The following is a 21,716-nucleotide window of genomic DNA, read 5'->3' on the forward strand; positions in this document are numbered from 1 at the left end:
GGGCCTTAAAAACCTCCAAGGAAGGAGACTCCACCACCTCCCTAGGTAACGCATTCCAGTGTTTCACCACCCTCCTAGTGAAATAGTTTTTCCTGATATCCAACCTGGACCTCCCCCACTGCAACTTGAGACCATTGCTCCTTGTTCTGTCATCTGCCACCACTGAGAACAGCCGAGCTCCATCCTCTTTGGAACCCCCCTTCAGGTAGTTGAAGGCTGCTATCAAATCCCCCCTCATTCTTCTCTTCTGGAGACTAAACAATCCCAGTTCTCTCAGCCTCTCCTCATAAGTCATGTGCTCCAGACCCCTAATCATTTTTGTTGCCCTCCGCTGGACTCTTTCCAATTTTTCCACATCCTTCTTGTAGTGTGGGGACCAAAACTGGACACAGTATTCCAGATGAGGCCTCACCATCATGGCTGCCTGCAAGCCGAATTCTGTTGTCTGGCACTGTGTGAGTGATCTCTCACACTAAACTGGCAGGCCCTCAATACAAGAGGAAAAATGCGACCTTGTAACAAAAGCACATGTGCTGTGTAATGTGACCAGCAAGATTTAACGTGAAAGAGTGTACCCATTGTTCTCTAAAATGTGTCTTTTTAATTACCACCTCTCTTCTCCACCAGCTGCAAATGTTTCTCCTTCACAGAGGCTAGTGAAGATTAGAAGGCGAAAAAGGCACACTTGGGCTGACATGTTCTCGGAGCTCCAGATGTCCTCCCACGCTGACAGAGCATAGCAGAATGCGTGGAGGCAGACAATGTCAGAGTGCAGGAAAGCACAATATGAATGCGAGGAGAGGTGGCGGGCTGAATCGCGGGCTGAAGTGAGCAAGTGACGGGCTGAAGAGGATAGGTGACGTCAGCTTGCTGACAGAAGGCAAGAGTCGATGCTATGGCTGCTGGAGCATCAAACTGATATGCTCCAGCGTATGGTTGAGCTGCAGGAAAGGCAGCAGGAGCACAGACCACCTCTACAGCCCCTGTGTAACCAACAGCCCTCCTCCCCAAGTCCCATTGCCTCCTCACCCAGACGCCCAAGAATGGGGGAGGGGGGGCCTTTGGCCACCCAGCCACTCCACCCCAGAGGATTGCCCAAGCAACTGAAAGCTAGCCTTCAATAAGTTTTAAAGTTTTGAAGTGCAGTGTGTCCTTGTCCTTACCTCCTCCCCCACTACACCTGGCGCTTCCCTCCTTCTCCACCCCTCCCGGGCTACCTTGGCAGTTATCCCCCTATTTGTGTGATGAATTAATAAAGAATGCATGAATGTGAAGTAACAATGACTTTATTGCCTCTGCAAGTGGTGATCGAAGGGGGGGAGGGGATGGTGGTTAGCTTACAGGGAAGTAGAGTGAACTGGGGGGGAGGGGGGTTCATCAAGGAGAAACAAACAGAACTTTCACACCGTAGCCTGGCCAGTCATGAAACTAGTTTTCAGAGCTTCTCTGATGTGCACCGTGCCCTGCTGTGCTCTTCTAACTGCCCTGGTGTCTGGCTTCGTGTAATCAGCAGCCAGGCGATTTGTCTCAACCTCCAACCCCGCCATAAATATCTCCCCCTTACTCTCACAGATATTGTGGAGCGCACAGCAAGCAGTAATAACAATGGGAATATTGATTTTGCTGAGGTCTATCCGAGTCAGTAAACTGCGCCAGCGCACTTTTAAACGTCCAAATGCACATTCTACCACCATTCTGCACTTGCTCAACCTATAGTCGAACAGGTCCTGACTACTGTCCAGGCTGCCTGTGTATGGCTTCATGAGCCATGGAAGCAAGGGGTAGGCTGGGTCCCCAAACATAATTATAGGCATTTCAACATCCCCAGTGGTTATTTTCTGGTTTGGGAAGAAAGTCCCTTCCTGCAGCTTTTGAAACAGGCCAGAGTTCCTGAAGACGCGATCATGTACCTTTCCCGGCCATCCCACGTTGATGTTAGTGAAACGTACCTTGTGATCCACCAGTGCTTGCAGCAGCATTGAAAAGTGCCCCTTGCAGTTTATGTACTCGGTGGCTTGGTGCTCCAGTGCCAAGAATAGGGATATGGGTTCCATCTATCGCCCTACCACAGTTAGGGAATCCCATTGCAGCAAAGCCATCCACTATGACCTGCACGTTTCCCAGAGTCCCTACCCTTGATACGAGCAGCTCTTTGATTGCATTGGCTACTTGGATCACAGCAGTCCCCACAGTAGATTTGCCCACTTCAAATTGATTCCCGACTGACCGGTAGCTGTCTGGCATTGCAAGCTTCCACAGGGCTATCGCCACTTGCTTCTCAACTGTGAGGGCTGTTCTTATCCTGGTACTCTGGTGCTTCAGGGCAGGGGAAAGCAAGTCACAAAGTTCCATGAAAGTATCCTTACGCATGCGAAAGTTTCGCAGCCACTGGGAATCGTCCCACACCTGCAACACTATGCAGTCCCACCAGTCTGTGCTTGTTTCCCTGGCCCAGAATCGGCGTTCCACGGCATGAACCTGCCTCATTAACACCATGATTTGCACATTGCTGGGGCCCATACTTTGTGAGAGGTCTATGTCCATGTCTATTTTCTCATCACTCTCGTCGCTGCGCTGTCGTTGCCTCCTCGTCTGGTTTTGCCTTGGCAGGTTCTGGTTCTGCATGTACTCCAGGATAATGCGCATGGTGTTTAAAGTGCTCATAATTGCCGCAGTGGTCTGAGCGGGCTCCATGATCTCAGTGCTATGGCATCTAGGCTGCAAAAAGTCGCAAAACGATTGTCTGCCGTTGCTTTCACGGCAGGAAGGGAGGGAGGGTGGATCCTGACGACATGTACCCAGAATCACCCGTGACACTGTTTTTGCCCCATCAGGCATTGGGATCTCAACCCAGAATTCCAATGGGCGGCAGAGACTGCGGGAACTGTGGGATAGTTACCACAGTGCTACGCTCCAGAAGTCAACGCTAGCCTTGATACTGTGGACGCAGTCCGCCAACTTAATGCACTTAGAGCATTTTGACAGGTTTCAGAGTAGCAGCCGTGTTAGTCTGTATCCGCAAAAAGAAGAACAGGAGTACTTGTGGCACCTTAGAGACTAACAAATTTATTAGAGCATAAGCTTTCGTGGACTACAGCCCACTTCTTCGGATGCTGGGCTGTAGTCCACGAAAGCTTATGCTCTAATAAATTTGTTAGTCTCTAAGGTGCCACAAGTACTCCTGTTCTTTTTAGAGCATTTTGTGTAGGGACACATGCAATCGACCTTATAAAAATGATTTCTAAACAACCAACTTCTATAAATTCGACCTAATTTCATAGTGTAGACATACCCTTAGACAGTTTGATCCCCTATGGGAATCAAGTCATGATATCAATTCCAATTTTGACCCATCTACCTGTATGTGAGAAAGCTGCTAGTACAGAGGGCCGAGCCAGCTGTCCAATCACTTGGTTCCTCAACTGTAGTTACAACTCTTAGTGCCCATCAATCCAAAGACAGGGAGAAATGTGTGTGTGTGTGTGCGTGCGGGGGGAATGTGCTATATGCCCAGAGACCTTTATTCTTCCAGCCTGTGAGGAGAGAGAGGATGTCAGGAAGTTGCCCCTTCAATCACACTTGCAAAAGGCCCTTCTTAGGAAAGGCGAAATCCTGAAGAAGAAAAAGAGTAACATCAAAGAGACAGATATCTAAGATCCTGGTAAATAGTTCATCACCTGACTAGGGACTTGAACCCTAGACCCTCAGATTAAAAGTCTGATGCTCTACCAACTGAGCTAGCCAGGCTCATAGGGAAAAAAACAGCAAATTGGTGCATAGGAGAAATTGGTCAGAAAAAGAGATCATGAAACAATAGGGGAAACCTGCTGCTCTCTTTCTCTCTCTTTCCAACCCTAGCCTGGCCTCGTATTAGTGCTGGTTAAGAAGAGGAGGAAGTATCTGCATCTACCAGCCTTTTATAGCTCTACAAGAATCAGGCACAATAGAGAGAGACCCATCTGCAAGTGCCAAATGGTTGGATTGGCTAATGCAACCTGTAGAAATCCAGGGCACACTGGGATATAAAGTCAAATGTACATCATTTCAAAGGGATAAATATAGGAAGGTTCACAATTGACTAAGTAATTACATACAAAGATCATTGACTGTCCATGCTCATTAGTGTCACTGTAGAGTGAGCTTTCTTCTTCTCTACCTCCCTTCTAGAACACCAGAAGTACCTTGATCATCTATGTGGTTCCTTCAGATACTTGCTTAAATTTCAGGATGCTGAGAAGGTGTTTGGAGACTCTGTGAAAATCAAAGCTCAGTCTAGTAACTAATAGAAAATGTGGGCATGTTCCCACTATGCACCTTAAATCCCAGACTTTATACCTTTTTATATAAATAGACCCGTGCAAATAATTTAATTTTTTGCTTGCTATCTAGCCAAACCAAAATTATAGCAACATTAATATTTCAGGTTGACCCAAAACGAATTTTTTAGAGAAAATTGACTGAAAAAGGCTAGTATGAGCACTAAACAGTCACATCCATGCTAGTCTAATGGTTAAAATTCAGTGCCAGGGGTTCAATTCTGGGTCAGTAAAAGGCACTTTTCTTCAACACATATCGAACAAATCAAACATTTCTAGAGCCTCGGAGCAGAAATTAGGCATGTTCCCACTGTGGACCATTTGTACAAACAGAACTGTACAAATCATTTGTTGTTTTGCTTGCTATCTAGCCAAACCAATAAAACAATAATCATAATAATTCAGGTAGACTCCAGATTAATTTTTTTCAGTTTTCTTGTTGAAACAAAACAAAAAAAATGATTTTTGGTCAAACCAAAATATTTCCGTACATAAAATATTCATCCAGAAAACATTTCACCCAGGTTTATAGACAAGTCTTTGGAATTAACCATCTGGAGAGAAGGATGGTTAGCCTCTTAATTGTGGGTTAGTGGCACCTCTATTTCTAGCCCTCCGTCCAAATGCCCCCAGAGATGTGTTTGTTTCCCATTGCATAGAAAGCAAAAATTAATTACGTTGAAACCTAAACCTGTGATTCACAATACAACATTGTCATTGTAAATAAAGGAGAAAATTGCTCCTGAGTTCAAGAGAAGGAAGATTTTCTCATCAGCTTCTAGCAAATGCTCAAAGTTCTGATAGTTCTGGGAACTTCCAGGGATATCGGCCAGAATTTTCACAAGATCTGGCACCCACCTCTAGAGCCACATTTTCAAAAGGTCTCAACACATGGAGTGCTGAGCTACTTTGAAAAAAAGCTGGCACAGATTGTGGGTTCTTGACTATATGGTTCTCAGTGCAGAAGTTTGAGGTTCACAATTACTTTCTCATAAAGCTGAATGTCTGGATTCTACTTCAGTCCTGGTGTACATCTTTTCTTCACATAATAAGTCAGTGGTGAGACTACAACACCTCACTCAAGGGTCTCCAGGAAACCTGTAAATTTCACTGAGGGTAATTGTGTATAAAAATGAACTATGCTGTAGAAGGGCCTTAGAATTTGAAAGAAATATGTCATGTTGGCCTCCCCCAAACAGCTCATAACACTATAGAAAACAAGGAGTATTAAAAGCATAGTGTTGTGGTGTCTGAGTGGTCCACTGCACCACACAGAGCACTTTATTTTCTCCTCACTTGGGTGTTCCGGTCTTTGGTAAGAGGCTTGGATTCATATACCACATCTGAAAAGTGAAATTCTTTCAATCCCCAGCAGTGTGTGTGTAGATGTGGGATTGTTTCAACTCAAGAACTAGCACTAAAAGATAATAAACTTACCACTGAAGTGAAAAATTCAATGAGGTGGTGGATTATGGGGTTTGTAGAAACAGGCTGGGAAAAATCAGCCAAATAAACATGACTACACAAACTTCCCATTTGAAATATTTGTTGTCGGATTTCTACTGCATTAATAGCCATTTGGGGAGCAGGAGTCATCCCAATGGAAATCTCTTCAGCTCTTTCTCGGTACCATCTTCTTAGCCCTGGCTTTGGCTGCTTTGGCTGCGGCTTTAGCCTTTTTCTCTCCCTTCTTGATTTTAGGTGGGATCTTGGCCATCGCCTGGGTCTTGGCAGCTTAGACCGTTTGAGGGCTTTTCCCTGCGTTTTTTGGTCCTGCAGCAGACACCAGCTTCTAACGACTATTCCTGGACACGGGATGGTGGCATTTCCGGGGATCCTGGCAGCTCTAGCCAGCTTCTAGGTGGCTATTTTCCTTCTCAAAGCCACTGGCTTCTTCTCAGGCCTTGTTCTGGGGGCCCAGATGTTGGCTGAATGTGAAGGAGCCAAGATGCTGGTGACCTTTCCCTCACCAAGATGTCTTTGCTCATCGGAGTCCTGACCCCCAACTGGATGTGGTTCTTGTTCTTCTGCACAGCACAGCCTCTGGAGAACAGGGATCTGCAAATGTGCATTCATGGTATACCATTGTTTAATTGATGCAAACATAAACTAGACACTTAGAGGATTGGAACTGATTTCAGCTGACAGACAGGTTAACTGGGTTTTTATGCATTTGCACAGGAGAATGTTGAGTGTTCAAATTCTTTTCAAGCATCCCCATTCAGTGGAACTCCTGAACATAATGAAAATTGATATGACTATGTTTTCCTTTAAAAAAAGGCTTCTAAAGGGGTACGTGGATTTAAAAAAAGGACAATTTGATCTGCGTTCAAACACTCTACCACTGAGCTATACCCCCATAACAAAGCTATGCTAGAGTCCATGATCTTAAGGACCTTGAAGGACAGACCCTGCTTCAACAAGCTCCTTTCCCATTCCCAGACCATGGGTGGTTTTAAAAATGGAGTTTGATTAAACTTTATCTATGCAGGTAAACACCACAGCTTGCACACCCACCAACGTAGCTTCTCCCACTGACATAGCTACCGCCTCTCAGGGAGGTGAATAAACTACACGGATGGGGCAGCTCTCTCCCATCAGCGTAGAGCATCTTCATTAACGCGCTACAGCAGGGCAGCAGCATTGGTACAGCTGTGCCACTGCAGCATTTTGAATGTAGACTTGCCTAAGAGTAAGACCAGACTGGCTCCATTTTGCACCTTGGATGGTAAGACACCACACTGACCGCTGTGCAGTTCTGTAAGTGTGTCCATGGCTGAACAGCAAGAATTCCTGCCCATTTCCCTTCTGGCTGGAGCATGACTGGAGTGTGTTTCTGGTTGATGATGTTGCTGTAGATTGTTCATTCCCTGCCTGGACAATTCAGACAGCCACTTTACCCATCACATCGCCAGCCCATCAGTGATTCCAATAGGAGGGGCAGGTTTTCTCTGGGGCACTGAGATTTTTGGGGGAGTTGGTGGCTCCTTTCTTTCCTTACTGTGGAGTAAACTCAGCTTTTTATTCCATCCTTGATGATTCATGGAATAATAACAGCAGTATGAAGAAAGAGGAGAGTGAATATTTCACTGCCAGGGGGGAAGGTGGCCACATCCCCTATGACTGAGCATTGCCATTGCAGGAGAGAAGGTCTCAATTGAATTGAGTGCCCTGGCTCAGACAAGAGACACAGGAAGATTTTGCTGTTCATGGATCCATGCAAATGAAATTGTTTCTCTGTATGAAAATGAGGAGGGATATGAAATGCCCACATGGTGGCACCAAAAGTATAAGGGAACACTGTAGGATTAGAATAGGATAAGTTCTCAAGCAGCATGTTTCTTACTTTCCCCATCTGTCAATTTTGATTATTATCGATGGAAATATTTTGCCATTGGGTTGTATGTTTACATAGAAATTGACATTTACCAACAAATGCATAATTCTTCCAAGCCTGCCTAGTCGATGAGTTTAGAGGGACACATTCACTCTTCCCAGGCCCATGCTCTCCATACTGCCCACTTCCCACACTACTGCGATCCTTCCCTCATCTCCCCCCAGACCACTGCCCCCCACTCCCACTTCTGGGATCCCCTCCTAACACTGTCCAACTCCCCTGCTGACAGGATCCCTCCCCGTTCCTTTCATTTCCTGCCTCCCTTCTAAGCAAAGGCTCTACACTATTCCCACACTGGGAATTGAACCCAGGCTACCTGGGTGAAAAACCAGAAATTCTGGGCACTAGACCATATGGGACTGTTATTACTGCAGCTCTCCAAGCCAACCCCTCATGAGAGCAGCAGCGCCATCCAGCGGGGATTGCACACAGGGCTGCATTAACCCTTCAGGTGCTGAGGTTCCATTCCAGTGCCTGTGATAAGGAAACAGAGATTGGGGCTCCCAGGTTCTGCACAGACCATGACTGAGATTGGACCTCAGATTGCGCTAGGTGCTGTACAAACCCTGGCCAACACTGGGACACCCAGGGATTCCCCTGAGCCTCTGCTGCCCAACTTCTTCTGACTCCCTCTGGTAACCTCCCACCCCGCCCCCATCCAAGCAGTCCTTCTTTCCCTGCCCCCTAATTTTGCTTGCAAACCCTGGGCCCATCTCCTGTCCCCACCGCCCAGGTGGGCAGAGATGCAGGCAACTTCAGCCACTGGAGACAGCCCCAGCGAGCGCTGCATCCCGCCCCGGGGTGGTATTTGCAGACACAGGAAGGGAGCAGCTGGGAGCAGTGGGTGCTGGGAAGAAGGAGGCAGGAGCTGGGAGAACAAAACCCAGAGACTGGGTGCGGGGCAGCTCCTGGGGGCGGGGCTCTGGCACAGACCGGGGGCCGGGCAGCTCCTGGGGGCGGGGCTCTGGCACAGACCGGGGGCGGGGCAGCTCCTGGGGGCGGGGCTCTGGCACAGACCGGGGGCGGGGCAGCTCCTCGGGGCGGGACTCTAGCACGGACCGGGGGCGGGGCAGCTCCTGGGGGCGGAGCTCTGGCACAGACCGGGGGCCGGGCAGCTCCTGGGGGCGGGGCTCTGGCACAGACCGGGGGCGGGGCAGCTCCTGGGGGCGGGGCTCTGGCACAGACCGGGGGCGGGGCAGCTCCTCGGGGCGGGACTCTGGCACGGACCGGGGGCGGGGCAGCTCCTGGGGGCGGGGCTCTGGCACAGACCGGGGGCGGGGCAGCTCCTGGGAGCGGGGCTCTGGCACGGACCAGACGCTGCTGCTGCCTCCGTGTGATCCGGGAGCCCGGGCAGATCAGCTGCTGCTCCCCGGGGTCTGTGCTGGGGAGCTCTCGTCATTAAAGCTCCTTCCCTGCCGCGCCGGGCGAGCTGGGACGTTCTCCAGGGGAACCAGCCTCCTAGAGCCCCGGACTCTGTCACCATCAGCTCCGGCGCCAGAGACTCCAAGTGAGTGAGAGACCCCGGGGGAAGTGCGGGGGAGGGGCAGGAAAGTGACTCTCTGCCCAAGGGATCCGCAGCAGTTGCAGCCCCCGGGGATCTGCTCCCTGGTTGTACATGTGCTGCCAGCAGCCCTGGAGCTGCCTGAGCGATAGCGGAGCTGCTGTTCTCCGCTGCAGCCAGGGTCTGCCCCAGGCACCGCTGAGATTCCGGTGGGGACAGAGAATGGGGCCCGGGAAGGGAAAGGAGGGGAGAAGCCGGAGTTGCAGGGAGGGGAAGGGCAGTGGGACACGTGGGGGATTGAACGTGCTCTGTGCAGCTAGGAAAATCCAGGGGGAAAGTGTGTGTGAGTCGGGGATGAGATTCTTGCATCCTTTTACTGTTTGTGCCACTTCCCTCTCAAATACTGAAACAATTCTCTCTAGTTTTTCCCCTTTTCTCTCCTCTTACCACATATGGCTATAAAATCCAAGGAGATTCCCTCGTTTTCCCTAAAATTGACTCTATTCTCTTATTTTGCCCTATTTTCTTTGTAATTCTCAAATTGCCATTTAAATTCTCCTCACATTTGGGATGTTAACCCAACCCATTTTATCTGAAGCAATTTGTCCTTGTTTAGGTGGGAATTTGCTGTCCTGTGTCATTCCCCCAAAGTGGGTGGTGGTTAGTAGGTGCTGTTTGGGGGAGCCCACAGACATGGCTGCCTCTGGGGTGGAGATGGGGTGGCCGTTCTCTGCCAGAAACAGGGCATGGCTGAACAGAAGGGAAAAGGGGAGCCAGTGTCCCTATGGAGCCTGCCCAGCCCCTTTGGTTCTGTTCCTTTCTAGCATTTTGTTCAGAGACTTTATTACTGGGGACAGAGCCGGCTCTAGGCACCAGCAAAACAAGCTGGTGCTCGGGGCGGCACATTTTTAGGGGCGGCATGGCTGGTGCCAGATTGCTGCCCCTAAAAATGTGCCCTGGCCGCCCTAGCTCACCTCCGCTGCTGCTGCCACGGCGCGTGAAACAGCTGATTCGCGCGCCGCTACTCGCCCTCCCTCCCAGGCTCTCAAGCCTGGGAGGGAGGGGGAGCAGCGGCGCGCGAATCAGCTGTTTCGCACGCCGCGGCGGCTCGGGGTCTCCCCCTCCCTCCCTCCCTCCCAGGCTCTCAAACCTGGGAGGGAGGGGGAGACTCCAAGTGGCCGCGGCCTGGGCGCCGCTTCTTCCCCTCCCTCCTAGGCTTGAGAGCCTGGGGGGAGGAGGCAGGGCTGGGGATTTGGGGAAGGGGCAGAGTTGAGGTGGGGCCGGGGGTGGGGTAATTAAAGAACGGGGGTGGGGGGGGTGGCCAAAATTGTTTTTGCTTTGGGCGGCAAAAATCCTAGAGCCGGCCCTGACTGGGGAGGCTGAAAAATCTCTCTGTGGGCTTAGCCTGGCAGGAGGGGCCAGGTCTACACTGTAATAAAGAGATCAAGCATTTTCCCAGCATGGCAGAATGTAGGATGTGTCTCTGCAGGGAAAGATCCTGGGGGAATCGTGCTGTGAAATTAACTAAAGCCTGTTCTGAAACCTCCACAACTGCCCTTCTTGCCCTGCCAGGCTGCAGGATCACGTCCATGTTTTGCTCCACCTCATCCCATCCTCTCATGGGACAGGAAAGGGAAATGGCTGCAGAAGAGCCTGTTCAGGTAGGGATTATCGGGGGATTACTGGTGGGTTCCAGCTGGAGGGAGATGGACAGCAAATACAGTGGAGGTCGGAGGTTTGGGCAGTCTGGTTTGGAGGTTGGAGTATGCCAAAAAATTCACAGGGTGGAGAATGGGAGGAGGCCAGGGTGTAGCAAACCTGTTGGGACTTGTTTAATATGTGGCTTACATTCTAGGAAGGGACCCTTGAGGTTAGAAGGTGGAAATGCTCTAATTTGTGGAACAGGAAACAACCCACCTAGGTGGGGCTAGGAAAATGGACCAGAATCCCAGTGCTGGAGCCTGACCTGATTAACCAGCGGCTGCTATGAGATATAGAGGGGGCACCCACCAGTGAGGCTTAGGGAGGGTTCTTAACCTTTTTCTTTCTAAGGACCCTCAACGTGCTATAAAAACTCAATGGCCCTGCATATGCATGGGTTTTCTGCATATAAAAGCCAGGGTTGGTGTTAGGGGGTGGCAACCAGGACAATTGCCTGGTCCCAATGTGACAGGGCCCCTCGCAAAGCTAATGGTTCAAGCTTTGGCTTCAGCCACTGGTGGCAGGGCTCATGGCCCCAGGCTTCAGCCCCAGGCAGTGAGGTTTGAGTTTTCTGCCCTGGGCCCAAGCGAGTCTAACACTGGCCCTACTTGGAGGACCCCCTGAAACTTGCTCGCAGCCCCTCAGAGGTCCAGGGACACCTAGTTGAGAACCACTGCCTTAGGGGATATGCCCCTCTTCCATATTCAGATCCAGGGCTGGCCTTAGAGAAAATGGTGCCTTGGGTGAACTTGTATTTTGGTGTCCCCCATCACCTCTGGCCCTCACGGGCTCCCCACCATCATGTCCAGACCCCAATGCTTCCCTCTAGTGCTTAATTTGTATTGAAAGAAGTGCCGGAGCTCAGGCTTGGCACAAATTAAGCACTGGCAGGGTGGCCTCATAGGAGCGGCTGCTGGCCGAGCGCACAGCTCTGAAGGCAATGCCACCGCCAGCAGCAGCGCAGAAATAATGGTGGCCTGGTATATGGTGTATTGTGTAACCTTTAATTTTATTTAAAGTGCATTTTGTAATGTGGCATTACGCCACCGGGTGTTCGGCTCTGGTGGCTACACTTTCAGGCTTGACAGAGTGAAAGTCCCCTCTGCTATTTGCTTCAAATGTATAGTCTCTAGGAACACATAACGATTAAGGGTAGTGACCACACAGACATTCACAAGTACAAGGTCTAGTCTGTTTTACAAGTTTTATTAAAGTTACAATTAAGGTTATGGATACCCAAGCATATAGAAATTCTATAAAGACCTATGCAAAAGTTACAACTATAGTTCTACTCCCATCCTGAACAATAGTATTAGGGTCTGATGAGTCTCTCATGGATTGATCATCAGTAGAGGGATGGTTCCTGCTGGAATTTCCCATAGGGAGCTCAATTTTCCTGCTCTGGGCACCCCCTTTTTATAATGTGATTCTGATTTTACCTCATTAGCATTGATGCACAACCTGTATCCTGTGGTTAAGGCACATTTGGAAACAGAGGTTCCTTTACAGATTTTTTTATTATTTAAAATTAATCTTCCGACTAATTTTTCACCTTGTTACCACTTGGTACCTCTTTTCCCATAATCTTAGGGCATCAGGTTATTTCTCGGTCATTTACTTATGTCAGCATTTCTTAGCTCCAAGGCCTAAAATAGCTAAGCTAAAATCCTGCAGGTCTCAGCCTACAGGCCTTATTTTCAACCCTATTTACTTAGATACTACGTTTGCGCCACAGCTCAGAGAGCCGAGAAGCTACATACCGATCAATCTATTCTCTATTTAGCATACAATGATTCTATATGACATAATGTGTCCGTTAATTATAACACCACACAATGAATGAACAGTAAACTAAAATCATTGGCTGCCATTCTCACCCTTACTTCTACACTGCTGCTGTGGCTCGTGGTGCCCGGCGTTCTGCCTGCAGCTCAAAACAGGCTTTGTGCTCTCACACGGGGGCTGCATCTTGCTGGAGCCCCAGATATCCTGCAGCCCTGTGGCCGCTCCTGGCTCACCAGGGGCCATTTCAGATTTTGGGGAGGGGGGCAACTTTAACTGTGATTCCAGGGGCTACTGAGGCACCTGAAAACTGTAGGGTTTTTTGCAGAAAATAACTTAGAAATTTGCTGACAGGAGCACTGTATCTAATTGTTATATAAAGAAAGATAAATCTATACTGACTCCAATTACAGCCACATATTAAATTTAGAAGTAAATTTAAAACAATCAGGAGATAACACAGCAAGATATTCCCTATCCCAAACCTTGAAGTATCAGTTCTGGAGCTTTGATGCAGGTATCAGAAACACAAGTTTGATACTTTGCACCCTATCTTTAGTGGAGATAAATAAAAATAGAGAAAGTAAGCAGAATTTACTTAACAGACACACTCTGTGTTACTGCCATTATCTCCTCTGTTTTAGTCAGTTGTTTTTCACTCCACTGAAAACGTATTTACTTAATTTTATATACATGATTACGTTTTTTTCTCTTTTATTAAGAATGGGAATTTATTTTTCTAGTTATTTTGGCATTTTTGTTTACTGATCACAATCATGTATGTGACTCACTAACATTTGACTCCATCATTGCTATTAGTATCATACTTGGAACTGCATTTATTTTCATAGAAATTGTAAGTTACTTTCCAGATATAACTGTATCATGAAGTTTGGGGGAGACAGGGCCCTGCACCTCCCCCACTTCCTGCGATTCACTGTGACTCTCAGCCAGCCAGTAAAACAGAAGGTTTATTAGACGATAGGAGCACAGTCCAAAACAGAGCTTATAGGTACAGACAACAGGACCCCTTGATCAGGTCCATCTTGGGGGGATAGGGAGACAGACCCGGTTCTGGCCTCCCTCCATTTCCCAGACCGCTCCAAACTGAAAAACCTCCTCCAGTCACACACCCCGGCTCCTTCTCCAGCCTTTGTCCCGTTTCCCGGGCAGAAGGTGTCACCTGCCCCATCCCCTCCTGGGCTCAGGTTACATGCTCAGCTATCCTCCCTCAAGTGAAGTTACACCCTGATATCCCATCACCAATGCAGACAGTACCAGTAAAACTCCCCCGCAACATCCCCAGGTCAATCCTCCCCACTCCCTACTTCCTCACAAACTAAAAATACAATTTGAAGATAAGTGATCTGCATCTGCAGAGTGTCTAAAGTTTTGAGTTTAGCTAATTTTTTTTAAATGAGCCCTGATTGCTGAGGTAAGTGCAAGCAAAATTTGCATTCTATTATTTGATAGTACCATTTTAAATAATGAATGACAAAGCACAATACAGTAATATCAGTAATAATGATAATTACTCCAGCCAGGCCAGGTTAGGCATTGTAGAACTCATTACTCAAAGAATTGAATTTAAGCATAAGTCAGATATAAAATTATGAAATGAACAGACCAGTTAAAAAGCTAAAATAACAGCACTGTAATCCTTAATGAATGTGAAAGGATAAAATTACAGAGAATATATGTACTTTGCACATTTTGACAGGAAGTAAAAAGAAGTAATAACAGTAATTGAAGTGTCTATTGCGGTGTGTGTGTGTGTGTGTGTGTGTGTTGGGGGAGTGTGAGACACAGCACGCTGTCACTTTTAGCAGAGCAGCACTCACTAGTCTGAAGGCTCATTCACACACCAGCAGCGGCCAGCAGCTCCCACTCCTGACCCAGAGGCAGCAGCATGGAATCTTGTCCCCCCACCTCAGCTCAGCAGAGACTGGGCACAGAGGAAGGAGGGTGGGGCCACCCCGACATCAGCAACACCCCCCCCCCCTTGCACACACACAAGGCTCCTAAGAGCAGCTTGGCCAGAGGTAGCTCCAAGAGCGGGGAGGGGGCAGGGCAGTTGCAGTGGCAAACAGCTGAAGAGAAGTGGGGAGAGGAGAGACAGGACACCCCTGCTAGAGGAACCCCCTCAGCAAGGCCCCCCTGGACGGTCATGTAGTCTGCCCACCACTAAGTCTGGCCCTGTCCAGCTCTTCAGAATGAGAACAGTGTTGGGCTTTTTACCAGTGAGCTCTCCCTGCACCCTGCTAGGGGCTCCATCTCCTGTATCAGTCTGTGGCTAGTAGGGGTGTGATGGATCTGCTGGAGAGACAAGGGGCTCTCTTTTTCCCCTCACACTAACGTTTCCTGGATGCTCTGAGCGGGGTGGGGGTGGGACTCCTGACTGTGAGCCACCCAGAGCTTTCATTTGATTGGCTCTTTAACGGTGGGGTTGTGACTGGGGCAGCAGGTATTGAGTGTGGGACTCTTGCTCTTTCAGGGGCCGATGATCTTTGAGGAGGTGGCTGGGTATTTCGCCAGGGAAGAGGGGGCTGTGCTGGACCCCACTCAGAGAGCCCTCTACAGAGACATCATGGAGGAGAACTATGAGACGGTGGTCTTGCTGGGTAAGGAGTCCTGTCCCCTAGTTATTAGAAGCTGTGGGATCTCTAAAGAACCTGAGTAGTAATAACTTTATACCTTTATTCATCACACAAGTGTTGACAAGTTTCCTTGCACCTATTTTTTTGCCTTATCTGACACCCACTAGAATAATTTTTGGTGCTGTCAATTTTAAAATTAATAACTACATTAATAACGGTAGCTTTCAAGCCTTTTCCTCATTTTGAAAGGAAAATATGTCTGTTGTAGAATTCTAAATTAAGTAAATACGTGTATGACTCATGCATGAGTTGTGTGACAGTCAGATGAGCTCCTCTTTTAATAGGAGAGCGTATAATGTTGCCATTCAGGAGTCCACGGGAGAATGGAGAACGGAGCCATGGGAAGGCAGGAGAATGGGGAAGTAGCTAATTCTGGAGTGCCAGGACGTGGGAAGGGTGTGTGCAGATTTAGATCTAAGAAGCAGCAGGGAGGGAGGAGGTAGTGAGAGAGGAGGAGGGAACGCAAGAAGCTACCAAGATGCTGGGAGGTGGTGATGGCTGAGAGTAATGGGAAGAAGGGGAGGGGAGTATGTAGGAAGGGCACCCAGGAAGTGGGCTGGGTGGGTCAGTGGGAAGGAGGAGAGATTTGGGGATCTAGAGCTGTGGGGGATCCCAGACTTTAACCCAGAATCGCTACCCAAGTCTTATTGCTTTTGAGCTACACTCCAGGTTTATTTCTGCTCAGTTCCACTTCATTATACATTTTTCCCAAAACATTATTATTTTAACTCTTGACCTCCCTCTCCCACTCATTACCCCCCTCCCCATATAACCTCCCCATCTCTATGCACAGCATCCATGACCACCAATCCTGAGTCCTTGCTGCATTCCTCCCTGCCATAGCAGGGCCACTACCCAGGCACAAAAGGGCATTTTGTTGATGATGTCACAGGGTGGTAGTGTAGCCTGTACAATTTTTACACCTATAAGATTACGTATTGGGGTACAGCTTGCCCTTGTACATGGCTACCCAAAGTTAATTGAGAAGATGAAATTTGGTGAAACACACAGAAATTTGATTTAATTTACACATAAGGATTAGACTAAGATACATATAGTAAAGAGGGTCTTCCACTGTTCACACTTGCAAGTTATGGACACCCCATTGGAAGCAAAGATCGAAGGGAAAGGGACCCCTGCATCACTAACACTGTCTCAGGGACCCGACAAAATGAAAAAATGGTAACTAGGAGAGGTATTTTATCCACTTCCTTATGGTAATAGTACGGCTATATACCCTATCTGCTCCTTTACTCTGATTACAAGAATGTCAATAGCTACCCCAGCCCATACGTGGCCTTTGGGACATCAATAATTAAGCATGAAGCATTAATACTCATGATTTACATCACTTATTTATTAATAATTCCAATCTATGAATGCGTCCAACTGCTGAGATACTTCATAGCAACCTAATTGCTAAAGACCGCCCCAAACTTCCTTCTTTTCAGAAGAATTAGAGGCTGTTGCTCCTGAATTTTAATGTTTAATCCCCCAGCCTCTTCCATACACTGGGGGAGTTTAATTCTCCCTCCCACTACACCTGAGTCACTACATTTCCTAATTCCCCAAAATGTGCTTCTGCGATGTCACAGATCTGGATTAGCCTTTGACCTGCCTCCATGGTCTGCTCAAGGAATTCCCTCTCCAGTATCAGGCCTCTAGCCAGCCCCTCTCTATGGGTAGGGACCCACATGCCTCTCCTTTTTTACCAGGGTTTGAGGATTGCAGCTTGTCCTCCACTGTCTTCACTGGACTAACATCCAGTTTCTGTGCTTTGCTTTCTCTCCAAGGGCTGTGAGCAGTGTGTGTGTGTGTATGATAGAGGTGGGAATTTTGGTGGTACTTGTATGATGCCAATACACACCTCGTTTCCCTCTGGGATTGGTATTGCTATGATTAGAAAGAGCAGGAGACATGAGGTGTTTTGTCACGTAGCTGTCATGGGGTGATATGAATGAGTCATTAAGACTGGCTGGGACCAACCTACATCAATGGAATACGCGACAGAGACAAGGGAATAGTTGTCACCTGTGTATCTCAGCTTGGCTGAGTGAAGCATACATGGACTCATTATGTTTTTGGGAGAGGAAGAACTGGGCTTGCAGATGCAGGGAGCTCTACCAGAGTGAAGACAAATGGCACAGTAAAAGGAAACTAAATTATTTTCTACAGCAGCAGGGCTCAAGGCCATTGGCCAATATGGACTATATTGTCTTTTTTGCTTCCCTGTGCTAATCTAAGGACTTTCCAATGCTGTGTTTCAGTTGACTAATAGACCCTGCTATGTTTTAAAAGTCTGCCCAGTGTCACAGCAAAAACTTGCTCTGTTCATTGAATGAGGAACCGTCTCTGAACAGGAGTGTAGTTCAGCTGAACCTGCTGGCAGAGCTCACAGATTGAAATAGGATTGTTGAAGCCAGAGGCTTCCCAAGGACTGTTTAAAAGCCCAGGCATTGCACAGATCCTATGGATTCATGACAGTGTGCCTCATGGGGAAAAGAGATAAAACAAGAAAAGGATCTAAATACGTATTTTCCATGGCCCCCTCATCAGTCCTCGTGGGAATCCCTGATCAGTTCCAAAGTGTATTAAAACCTTCCTTAAAGGCTTACTTCTTAGTTATCAGGTCATGTCCATTTTGTTAGAGGGCCTCCTACTTCCCTAGTTCTTGTCACGCAGACAGCAAGCAGCAAAAGACCAGAAGTCTGAAGAGCAGACAATGCAATGTTTATTGGGGTTAGTTTCCAAGCAAGCATATTCCGAAGCCTTATACGCGATAGAGTCTGTTCCCCAGTGTTTCCTTCCCAGCTCTGACACCACAAAGCATTTACCCATGTCCCTCTTCCCAGCTCTGATGCTGCAGAGCCTTGCCTGTGTCCCTGTTCCCCGTTCTCCCAATTAACAAACATGATTGCAATTTCCCTTCCCCCTCCAGTTTATACAGTAATATTCTCAGCTATACCTTAACCAATCATTGTACTGAAATTTAACTAACCAATTCTAAAATATTGTAACATAATTATCTAACCAATTATATCCCTCTACCCTAATTAACTTACACTAGCAAAATTAATTATACAGCAGACAGAAACAGTTAGAGAACCAGAGAGATTAGCAATAGAAAAGTGGTGGCCATAACGTCAAAACAATACAGAAATGAGGGTTTCACAGTCACAACCATTGATAAGTGATTTCTTGCCAGACAGGATGCTATCAAACTAAGTTTCCTTTAACCATCTTAAGATCTGTTTCTTTATCTGGTGGTGATGGGCACTATCGGGACAGGATCGTCTTCCTAACAGCCCAATAGCACCTTATTTCAGTGTGACTGGTTTGGGATGTGAGGATGTGACCCTTCGCTTCCCAGCTTATGGCTGCCCCTGCTGCTTAGCCAAAGGCCTTAGCCTGAGAACAAGGCCTCAGACTCTCCTAGTGAGACAAGGCCCAGACACAGGCAGACTGTGATTTTGATTCTTTGTTTTATACCCTGTCACTAGCTAAGTGATAAAAATACACCTAAGTTCTTAAAGCATAGGCCTTTACAGGCAGGCCTGAATATATCTATATTCTAAGAGTGGGTTCTACCCCTTCCCCCATTTTGTGTCTGTCTTGTCTATTTAGATTGTAAATTCTTCAGGGCATGGGCCATCTACTATTCTGGGTTTGGACTTTGCCTAGCACAATGGGGACTCACTGTTAGTGGGTCTTTAGGCACTAAGGTAATGCATATGGTTTACAATAATAACAACTCTCCTGCCACTTTGAGCCAAGGAAGCTGATCTTGGAATGTTACTGCTTAAAAATGAGCTGGGGTTAAAACCATGGAATATTCTTTGTGACAAGTATCCCACTGATTTCCCTTGTTTTCTTTGCCTGCAGTGGGGTTTCCAGTTTCCAAACCTGATGTGATCTTGCAGCTGTGTAGATAAATCTCTGCATTAAGCCTTTTTGCATAACTTTCAGATGACTTTGTATTATGACTCTTCATATAACCTTGTAGTGGGTCTATCCATGTGTGACCTCTGTTTTCATGCAACTTTATGTCAAGTACTTTGATATGGGAACTTTGTATCAAATCCTTATATAGAGACTTTGTATTAAGCCTCGGTATAATGTTATAGGCCCTAAAGATATTAAGGTAGAAGAAAAATGACTTTTTGCTAGGAGTAGAATAAGATCTTCCCCCACCTTTTAATCAAGTGCCCTGTTGAATGAATGAGGTGTGAATGAGCAAGACGTGGAAGGCAGGCTCCAAGTGTTGCAGCTGTCTGGAGGTGAGGGGATGGAAGCCAGACTCAAGAACAATAAAACTTGTCAAGTGGGCTCATTAAAGAAGATCAGACATATTGATGGCCTTGGGAGTTAGAAGCAAGCATCTTCTTTTGAAAACACCCTCTTGTGGCAACATTAAGACAACACCCAGAAGGAGGTGCCACAGATGACCAGCTGACACAGACTTTGAATCTGGTATAGATTTGCATGAGAGGGAAGCTGCTATAAATGTGAGGTGACTTGCAGAGGATCCCATGTCTTGTCTTGTCAGCATCAGAGCATCTGTGCGGATTGACAGAAGCCCGGCTCCATCCCTCCCCCATCTAACTTGCCTGGCCAGTGAAGTTAAGGGGAGCAACTATTAAGTAACAACAAGAAGATGGATTCTGTGTGTGTGTGTGTGTGAGAGAGAGAGAGAGAGCATGAGTGTAAGGGGTGAAAACATTATCTACTATCATATGCATATGATACAATGTTGATTGATACATGTATTACCAATAAATGTGGCACTTTGCCTTAGCCCCCCTGAAAAGATCCTGTGCAGTACTTTAAGTACAACAGTTGGAATGAGGGGAAGAGCCATGGGTCCCAGACCTCCAGGGCTCTGAGAAAGAAGTGCACCTGACAGCTGCCTGCACAGGTAGAGAATTGGTTAAAGCAACTAAAAACTGTCTCTGAATATAGGAAACATTTGGGATGCCCTACAAAGAGCTTGTGAGCTCTCCAAGTTCAGGATTGTTCCCTGCAGATGTGGAATCATTAGGCAGACGTCACTCATGCCTTCCCACCTATCCTGACTGACAACTGGAGGCAGGTCCCTCCCCAATTTCACTTTCCCCTGAGTGTTCTGGTGAGATGTGGACAAAAACTGATCCCTTCCTCTCTCCTCTGGGGAAGGGTTTGGGAAAATCAGTTCCTCATAGGTTTGATGTCTCCCGCACATATTTTGGTTTGTTCAGCCCTTTTTCGATTCCTGTCTCTGAGATTTCCTTTCTCTCTGGCACAGAGAGTGACCTGTGTCTGGATACTCTTTCTCCCATCAGGTGACGGGATGGTGAGTGAGAATGAGGAGGAGAAACCCCAGCAGGAAGATGCTGAGCAAGTAGAACCACATGGGATGTTATTAGGAAGATCCATAGGGAATGTTTCCGGGAGTTGTGCACTCCCAGAAAAAGCAAAAGCCTGTGAGACTCAGCAGATGCCAGAGGAAAACTTGAGGAGCCACTTAGACCTTATTACACGCGAGATAATCAACTTGGAAAACAGACGCTACACATGCCATGAATGTGGGAAAAGCTTCAGTGGGATCTCAGACCTTTTCACACATCAAAGAATCCACAGAGGAGAGATGCCCTACACATGTTCTGAGTGCGGGAAAAGCTTCAATCAGAGCTATACCCTTATCAGACATTGGAGAACCCACACTGGAGAGAAACCCTACACATGCTCGGAGTGTGGGAAAAGCTTCAATCAGAGCTCAAACCTTATCAGACATAGGAGAATCCACACAGGGGAGAAACCTTATGGATGCTCTGTGTGTGGGAAATGCTTCATTCATACTTCAGCCCTCATCTCCCATCAGAAAATCCACACGGGAGACACGCCCTACACATGCTCTGAATGTGAGAAAAGCTTCTATCAGAGCTCTGACCTGATCAAACATCGTAGAATCCACACAGGAGAGAAGCCCTACACATGCTCTGAGTGCAGGAAAAGTTTCAATCAGAGCTCAACCCTTATCAGACATCAGAAAATCCACATGAGAGAGAACTGTAATAAATGCCTTGACTAGGGCTGGCCAAAGTTTTTTCTTTAAAAAAAATCATATTTGCTAATTCCCACAGAGTGATCTTTGCACCATCTGCACCGTGGTCTCTCAGCTCCCCTAGATGAGTTGCCTGCTTCTGCCTTTTGCAGCTCACCCTTCTTTGGGGTCAGTCCTGTGATCTTTACTATCAACTCCTTTCCTCTTGAGTCGAAGGAGTGTGTGTCCCTCTAGCCAGGAATGTTCATTGGCTCCAGGTGGGAGTGAGAAGTTTGATCCCAACAAGCTGCACTGAGGCAAAAACTACCTGTGCCTGACATCC

At 47.5% G+C, this 21,716-nt stretch overlaps 1 non-coding gene and 1 pseudogene across 1 annotated transcript; one reads left to right on the forward strand and one right to left on the reverse strand.

Moving 5' to 3' along the window:
* Positions 1–21,394, forward strand: part of LOC128822990 (zinc finger protein 883-like) — a 40,919-nt pseudogene extending 19,525 nt beyond the window's left edge.
* TRNAK-UUU (transfer RNA lysine (anticodon UUU)) lies at positions 3,675–3,747 on the reverse strand. The gene has a single exon. It is a non-coding gene; the product is annotated as a tRNA-Lys (tRNA).
* Positions 21,395–21,716: the final 322 nt, after the last annotated feature.

The sequence above is a fragment of the Malaclemys terrapin genome, chromosome 15 (assembly GCF_027887155.1).
Source record: "Malaclemys terrapin pileata isolate rMalTer1 chromosome 15, rMalTer1.hap1, whole genome shotgun sequence".
Lineage (NCBI taxonomy): Eukaryota > Metazoa > Chordata > Testudines > Emydidae > Malaclemys > Malaclemys terrapin.